Source organism: Schistocerca piceifrons, chromosome 2 (genome assembly GCF_021461385.2).
Source record: "Schistocerca piceifrons isolate TAMUIC-IGC-003096 chromosome 2, iqSchPice1.1, whole genome shotgun sequence".
Lineage (NCBI taxonomy): Eukaryota > Metazoa > Arthropoda > Insecta > Orthoptera > Acrididae > Schistocerca > Schistocerca piceifrons.
Window position 1 is genome coordinate 736391786 of NC_060139.1, and position 8683 is coordinate 736400468.

The 8683-nt window shown below is 42.7% G+C and overlaps 1 pseudogene; it reads right to left on the minus strand.

Moving 5' to 3' along the window:
- Positions 1 to 6727: 6727 nt before the first annotated feature.
- On the minus strand, positions 6728 to 6845 carry LOC124778391 (annotated as a pseudogene).
- Positions 6846 to 8683: the final 1838 nt, after the last annotated feature.

The window sequence follows — 8683 nt, forward strand, 5'->3', positions numbered from 1 at the left end:
GTCTTGATGATGCTGTTTTCCATTTTATGTCATCTCCACATAAGTACTAGATCCATATACTCTGCTATCTGTTTAGCGTACCTAGTTTTGTCTGCCCCAACTAGATAATTTTCTTCTCTCTACCGCTCCTTTCCAGCGCCAAGTTAACTATTCCCGGTTGCCGTAAAAGATGGACAACTAACCCAACCTTACTTCTGGTAAGAGCTTTCTACAAATTTTTTTTCCTCGCTTATACTTTCAGGTACTTCATCATTTCCTACTTTACCTGTTCACTTAATTTTTAATCTTCAGTAGAAGCTTAATTCAAACGCGTCCAGTTTGTTCCTCTGCGCGTTTCCAATGACTCACGTTTCATAGGCATGCAATGCTTTGCTGCAGACTTACAGGAACTTTGTCCTCACTTCCTTATTGTACTGGACCGACGCTGTGGCTATATCCTACAGCCAAAACGTGACTTTCCTCCTACTTCTTCATTGGCCACTTAACGGCGGCACTCAGAGCTTGTTGATCAGCGCATTTTACGGGAACAAACAGCCTTTGCTGAGGTGGTGATTCTACTCGGCACATAGGCCACAATGATTTGCATTTGAAAACTACAGACGAAAATTTAATGGAAAAAATTGGAAGTAGCAGTAAAAATTCGCGATGCCTCCTAGACCGGCCAGTCGATCTGCATATTATCGATAGCTTAGATCAGTATATCCCTTTTACTGAAGAAAGCTTTCTTGACCCATGTTTTCCTACTTGTGACATCTTCCTTGCTTCAGTCATCCTGTGTAATCCTGTTTCATGTATCGGAGAATTATTACAGTTCTTCTGCACATTGTTCGTATGTCATGTTTGTATGTGGTCTTAGATAATCTGTTATTCTACATAAATGTAGTTTTTTTATCTTCTGAACTATTGACATACGCTCTTATTTCCTCACGTATATTTCAGTGTGTCGAATAAATTTCTGTGTCAATTGCGATAGCCAAATATGGTCTCATATTCTTTCCGCTATGCTTGAACTGGATGTCAGTTGTCATGTGTACATATTCTGGCTGGTTGTTTCATAACTATACCACGTATGAAGTTTGGTATTTTTGTTCTCGTGCTGTTCTCTGTATTATTAAAGGTGTAATTTGTGTGGTTTATCGGGGAGCATCTAATAGAAGCTGGGAATTTATGGTAAGATCTTATGGGACCAAACTGCTGAGGCCATCGGTCCCAAAGCTTACACACTACTTAATCTAACTTAAACTAACTTACACTAAGGACAAAGTAGACACACACATGCCTGAGTACCTCGAACCTCCGACGGAGGGAGCCGCGCTGACCGTGACAAGGCGCCTTAGACCGCACGGCAACCTCTCGCGGCAGCACCTAGTAGACAATGCACGGAAGAACGAAACGACTATACTCCCTAATTAGTTACAGCTGTCAGTATATAGAGGTCATTCATAGGTACCTCCGAGATTCCAGAAGACAACTGCGCGAAAACTAGAAGACCCATAGAAGACCGACACATACCAGTGGATAGGGCATTTCTACAACTTTCGATCTGTAAAACGCCCCGCTGGGTAGTTGCAAGAGCGCTCCACGAGGGATCAGGCGTGTCAGAACATGGTGTACAATGGACGAACCTGTGGGTTCTGTGTCGCTGAATTCGCTAAATGCGATTCAGTCGTGATGGTGCAGCGACGATTTCGTGCCAGATATCAGGTATAAACTCCAACGTATAAAAGAACCCGTGGGCGGTACGACATATTCCCTGCGACTGGATTCTTATGTGGTGCGAAGAAAATAGGTTGGTTGAACCCTCATCAGAGAAGGTTGGTGTGGGTAGGAACCATTCGTCAGAAGCCCGAAGAAGTCTACAACACGGGTGAGCAGAGAACTGCAAATACAGCAGTCAACGGTCTGGCGTATTCTACGCAAACGTTTGCATGTAAGCCTACATTGGCTGCAGTTGTTAAATGCGCTGATTACTCGGGCAATGAACTTCGTTCTGACTTTTAAAATGACTCGGAGCGGCTACTAGATGAAGACGGTTCTCAGCGACGGAGCCACATTTCATGTGTCTCGGAAAATGAGTTGTCATAACTTGCGAATTTGGGATGCAGAGCATCCATACGAGATTGCGGAACATGTTCGTGATTCATCTACTGTTAAACTCTCTTGTGCCACGTCCTCTTCATAAGAATATGGACTATTTTTCTTTGCGGAGAAAATTGTGGCTAGTTTAGTGTACCCGGACATGCAGCGGCAATGGCTTATGCCGCAATTATAGCAAGACAGTGGAGCCTTCATTTTGCAAGTCGGTACTCCAATGCAGTTTCTTTCAGACTTTCGTGATTACCTCAGTGCCGAACTGCCTCGCTGTTGGATTGGACACGCATCCCATCATGACTCCTCAGTGGCCCCCATGGTTATCTTCCTTAACTCTATGTGATTTCTTCTTATAGAGAGTTATGTCAACGATCGTGTGTTTCCGGCTTCCACTGCCACTTAATCTGAAAGTGTAGCAACGGAGGATAATTAATGCGGTCGCTGCTTTCAAGCGTGACGTGTTGGGACGTGTGTGGCAAGAGTTTCACTATCGTGTTGGTGTTTGGTGCGTCTCCAACGATGTCCATATTGAGCACCTGTAATGTGAATTAAAAACTTGAGAAGACGCTCTATCCACCAATGTGTGTCTATTTTCTGTGTCTGTTGTAGTTATCAAAAAGTCTTTAGAAATCTCAGAAATAATAATCACTAACCTTGTATATTTTCAGAAGGTCCAAAAGAGAAAGAAAATTAATGAGGAAAATCAACTGCCGGTAGCATTTTATCTGAAAAATAAGGCCGAGGTTAATGGTTCAAATGGCTCTGAGCACTATGGGACTTAACATCTTAGGTCATCAGTCCCCTAGAACTTAGAACTACTTAAAGCTAACTGACCTAAGGACATCACACAACACCCAGCCATCACGAGGCAGAGAAAAGCCGAGGTTAATAAGAGGTCGGTAAGAACAGAGACTATATCAAGATTTCCCGACCATGACTAAGCTGTTTCCTATATGTAAGGGCGGAGGGAGTAAAAAGGTGATTTAAGACTTTAACAGCACCTTGCGCAACCGGGCCGGACCGCGGGTGCTGCCCGCAGTGACCTTAAACTTGATTCTGACGTAAGGAGCCACAGCTGATGTCTGGTTCCTGGTACGTTACGTAACACAGGCGGAACGGGCGACGTGAAAGTCTCATTATATTCCACAAAATTGCTTTTGACATGCTAAGTGAAATTTTTACCAGAGGCACATTAAAAAGATCTTTTATCTTTATTGTGACCGTGTAGGAACAAGTAGTCTAGTACTGTAAATCGTGGGGAACGACAGTCACTGTGTTGGGGATCAGAGCTTTACCGCCATTATTACGAGAATGGAACAAAATTATTTGAAATTTATTTAAATAAAAACTAATTTTGCACTCTAATGAGGGTTTTAATGTAGGTTTTTAAGGGTGACTTTCTGGAAACTGCTGGATGAAAACTTTCTTTTTATTTACAATCCCGCACGACAGATCAATATATTTTACTGGAACATGGAGAGACTGTCTTCATCCATAGGTCAGTTTAAGACTCCTATGATAGCCGTCCATAGGCACCAAGAGATATGCACGCGACAATTAATGAAGATGAAGATGGTGCAATGGTACTTGAATTATGTAACCATCACGGCAGCTCACCTGAACCTCTCGATACCAGCAATACTCTACTGTGTTTCTGTGAAGTAGTTAACATGTTTCTGAGAGAACATTCAGATTTGATTTCATTTATGATACATCGATTTGTTTATGTTGCAATGATATTATTCTTATGTGTATTCCTTCTTTTGTCACTATGATCTTTGACGTACTTGTAACTCTGATTTTTCGGCGCGTAAGCGATTATTAGTTAGTTGTTAGAGAATCGGACCTTGAAAAAGTCAAGTCTTGGACGTCATGTTGGAAAGACGCATAACGTAGTCAGCTTATAAAATGTGAACTTTAACAGTGAGGAAGATGTTTTCAAGTATATTTTGTATTGTGAAGTGATGTTTTGTGTGTTATGTGATATTGCAACAAAAGCAATAAAAAGGAAGTGTAACTTAAAGTCGGAGTGCTGATTATTTTTTTACATCACCATTGTGCTAACTTTGAAAGGTTTAATGTTCAAGAATGGTTTGTGAAGCGCATCTACAAAACTTTTGAATATATCAGAATAAAACCTAGGCCTCTTTGCATCCGAGCTCGGAATCATCACCACCTAGATTTTCGACGATTGAGCCATGATTTTACAACGAGACCAGCGTGGGAAATACGAAAAGATGAGTGCCTGGTTTATTTATTATTACATGAAATGACTTTATTAACTGTGCTCTAATCACACCTGCCACATAATAACTTTGTTGTTGCCCGAAAATACAGTATTTAGCAGCGTGAGCAACACCACAATCATTATTAAATTTTTACCTTTGTTGTGGTAGGGTTGTTAGAATGGACAAACCTTCATGAAAAGGGCTTTGAAATTATCTTATGGTTTTTCATTTTCTGCACCGAGTACTGACAGTGCCTGAGCTGTGTATTCGCCTAAATGTAACTGTTACTCTAGACTGAAGGAAAGTTAAGTGACTTTATCCAGAGGCTGTGCAGCACCTTGTTAAGAAAATGCATGAACTTACAAATACAGAGTCTACCTGACACAGGCTTTTGTGTTATTGTGAGTGGATATTCGAAAGCAAGTAGAGATAAAACACTGACAATGTCTGCTTCGCTTGGATATTACTGTTTAGAATGTATGCTGCGGTGACAGAGCGATCTGTGTCGTAGCCTAAGGTCTAGCTAGGAAGGTGAGCTGAGATTACCGAAGGAATCGAACGTTGATTCATAAGGAGCAGCTCAAATGGCAACTCGACAGTTAAAAAGTTCATTCGCGAAACAGGGTGATCGAAGACTATGTAATTTACACATTATTGGTGCAAATCTTACGAACTTTTGCAGTTATGACTCTGCTTTCGTTTCGTATTACGATATTGGGAATGTGAGGATGACTCATATAAGATACAATTCGGTCATTGGTTTCGCCAATTTACTTTCATTCAGCTTCAGCTGTTACCAGTTCCTGTCCACCATTTTTAGTAGAAAATAATTTTACACTGTGGTAAAGTTCATATTAATATTTTATCTAAAACTGACAACTGTCTTCTTACAAGAAGAAGACAGCAACCAGCCACTATTAATGCTGCTATTTATTTAAGTAAATAGCACCGTAACCGGTTTCGAACTGACAAGTTCATCATCAGAGGGCTGTTCACAAGATTTATAAGATGCTCTTTACATAATCGTCAGTTGTCGATTTTTATTCTTCCACTATAGCGAAATATTCTTGGTGTGTTGGTGCCCTACGGTAGAAAAGTGTTAGAAGCGCCCTATGTGAACATAACTAACCTCCAAACGATGAAATACAGAGTAAACAAATATGTGAGGTTAAGTGGTTATAGTATTTACATCGAAAATTCCGCGAAATTTTGTTACGAAGTTGCAGGATTGTATTTTTCAAATTGAAACGTCCCCTTAGAACAATTATACAAGACTGTGCTTTAACTGACACACAATATTTTTAGCGCAACGCAATCTGACTTTCAAAAACCCCTACAAAAGAATGGCCCTGGCTAACATTAAACTATACCTTTCAGAAATCACTTACCTCACCAAAAATCTTCGTTACTCGAACTACTGCAAAACAGCGAGCGCCACTACTGCCAGCTAAATAAAAGATTCAAACTACGGAAGGCACTAACTACTGATAGGCATAGTTAGGAAATGAAAGACATTAATAGAGAACAAACAATGTATTTACCTTAATAGTCATAATATATATAGCAGTTCATGACAAATTACAAAACTCCGCCATCTCTCCCCCCACATCCATCACTGCTGGCGGCTCACCTCCAACTGCGCAACGCTACGCGCTGTTCACATCCAGCCGCCGCTGCCCAACACTACAATGGCAGACAACAATGCAAACTAGCCACAGACTGCACACAGCACAGCCAGTGATTTTCATACAGAGGTGGCGTTACCAATAAAAAAACCTAAACAGCCTACTTACAAAGGGGACGTTTCAAAATATTGCAATACAGATTGATCAGGGTGAGAAAACGTCAGGGGTGAATGAAATGAGGAAACTGCCTGTAACTGCCATCCGGTCACAACTGGGCAGCAACGGCTGGGTAGGAACAAGTACTCTAGTACTGTAAATCGTGGGGAACGACAGTCACTGTGTTGGAGATCAGGGCTTTACCGCCAAAATTACGAGAATGGAACAAAATTATTTGAAATTTATTTAAATAAAAACTAATTTTGCTCTCTAATGACGATTTACTGACATGCGTATTGCTAACAAAGAGAGCACTGACCGAAGGGAAAGTAGCAAAAATGGATGCTCAGCAAGACTATCAGGATTGTAGACAGTCGTATTGTTGTAATTCAAGATTTCAAACCAACCCAGACAGCACAAGCACAGTACTCCGTTTTCAGGCCACAAGTGGCCCATCGGGACCATCCGATCGCCGTGTCATCCTCAGTTGAGGATGCGGATAGGAGGGGCGTGTGGTCAGCACAGCGCTCTCCCGGTCGTTACGATGGTTTTCTTTGACTGGAGCTACTACTATTCGGTCGAGTAGCTTCTCAATTGGCATCACGAGGCTGAGTGCATCCCGAAAAATGGCAACAGCGCATGGCGGCCTGGATGGTCACCCATCCAAGTGCCGGCCACACCCGACGGCGCTTAACTTCGGTGATCTCACGGGAACCGGTGTATCCACTGCGGCAAGGCCGTTGCCCAACCCAGATAGCCGTGCGCATTAAAGCACCCGCTTCCGCGGCAGAGAGGTGCACCGATCCCAGCTCGAACCCTTCCGAAGGATTAACTGTGGGGGCCGATGTGCTGGTCAGCCTGGATGTGGTTTTCAGGGAGTTTCCCCACATTCCATCAGGTGAATACCGGTTTGGTATCCACGTCCTGCTTCAGATGCACAGTACGCAAACATTTAGCTTTCTCACCTTGCACACAGAATTTACTCTATATCTAGACTGATTGGGTACGCAGCTTTTGCCCTGGCTGACCTTAGCTGTTTTGTCTCCTTAAACTTTTAACCAACAACACCAACACCATTTCAACATAGTGACGTTATTACGTAATTGGTAGATGAAATTACACAAATGACTCACTGAGACGGTGATACCTCTTGTCAGTTCTTGCATAACTGCAGCAGATTTCCGCAAGCAACTGTCTCAATATTAAGCCAATCCATCAGGTCCCAATACGTTGATACGACCAACGTTCGGCAACCAGTGCTATTACTGATGTCCGGGACGCCACTTCAGCATTACAACAGGGGGCGTCCACGCTACGACACGCCAAGTCACGGTGTGTAAAAATAGTACCTGCCCATCGGCAGTGGCCATTGAGTTAATGAGTGTATCGCCATGTAATCTAGAGGAAATCCATTGCTCAATCACTGTCCGCTGGTGCATCCATCAACGACAGTCAGCATCGTCCAACGGGGCTTCTTATATGGTCTTGCATCAACCACTGACTTTACCAACATACACGAGGATCGAAGTAGGACCCTAATAGCACGTTTTGGCCTGAGTTCGCTCCCTAGATGACATCGCTCTGCTGTATGGCCTTGGGTGGGATCCTCACAGCATACCGCTGCCACTGGACCGTGGGTTTAATGATCACTATTCTCACTGGACATGGACCTGGAGCAATGTTGTACTCTGACTGTCGATCTGGTTGCAACATGAGCATTCCTTAATTTGATCGTCCTAATTCGATCGTGCTTCCCACTAGTGAGCCCACACGCTCAGGGTGAAGAGATCGCAACGGCAAACATGACAAGCCTACACCTGCTTCTCCACCAACCAACTGGGGTGATACAGCATAATACTTCCGACACCGTTACACACACATGCACACACACACACACACACACACACACACACACACACACACACACACACACACATACACATACACACACAGTACCCAGGACACATATGAAGACAATCTGTCCATTGGTCGAGTGAAGAATGCTGTTCTGAAGTTTGAGAACGGTCTTAGTTCTGCGATTATTTATGTTCCAATCAACATCAGAAAAACTATTGCTGTAAAATGTTGGACATTTTCTGCAAGTGATAGCTACTCTGAACCAGGAACCACATTCCCGACATTGTAGTATCCTTACTGAGAGTACATTTGTTCCACTTTGAGGAATTTTACAGCTACCATTTCTTAATTTAGGAGCTGGATCTGCGATTATGTACCGTCTAGGACGTCACCACAACTCAAGATAGAGGTTTTACGCCATACAGGGTGTATCAAAAAGAATCATCCGATTTGGCACTTCTATACAAGGTGTTACAAAAAGGTACGGCCAAACTTTCGGGAAACATTCCTCACACACAAATAAAGAAAATTTATTATGTCAACATGTGTCTGGAAACGCTTAATTTCCATGTTAGAGCTCATTTTAGTTTCGTCCACCTACGCTCAATGGAGCACGTTATCATGATTTCATACGGGATACTCTACCTGTGCTGCTAGAACACGTGCCTTTACAAGTACGACACAACATGTGGTTCATGCACGATGGAGCTCCTGCACATTTCAGTC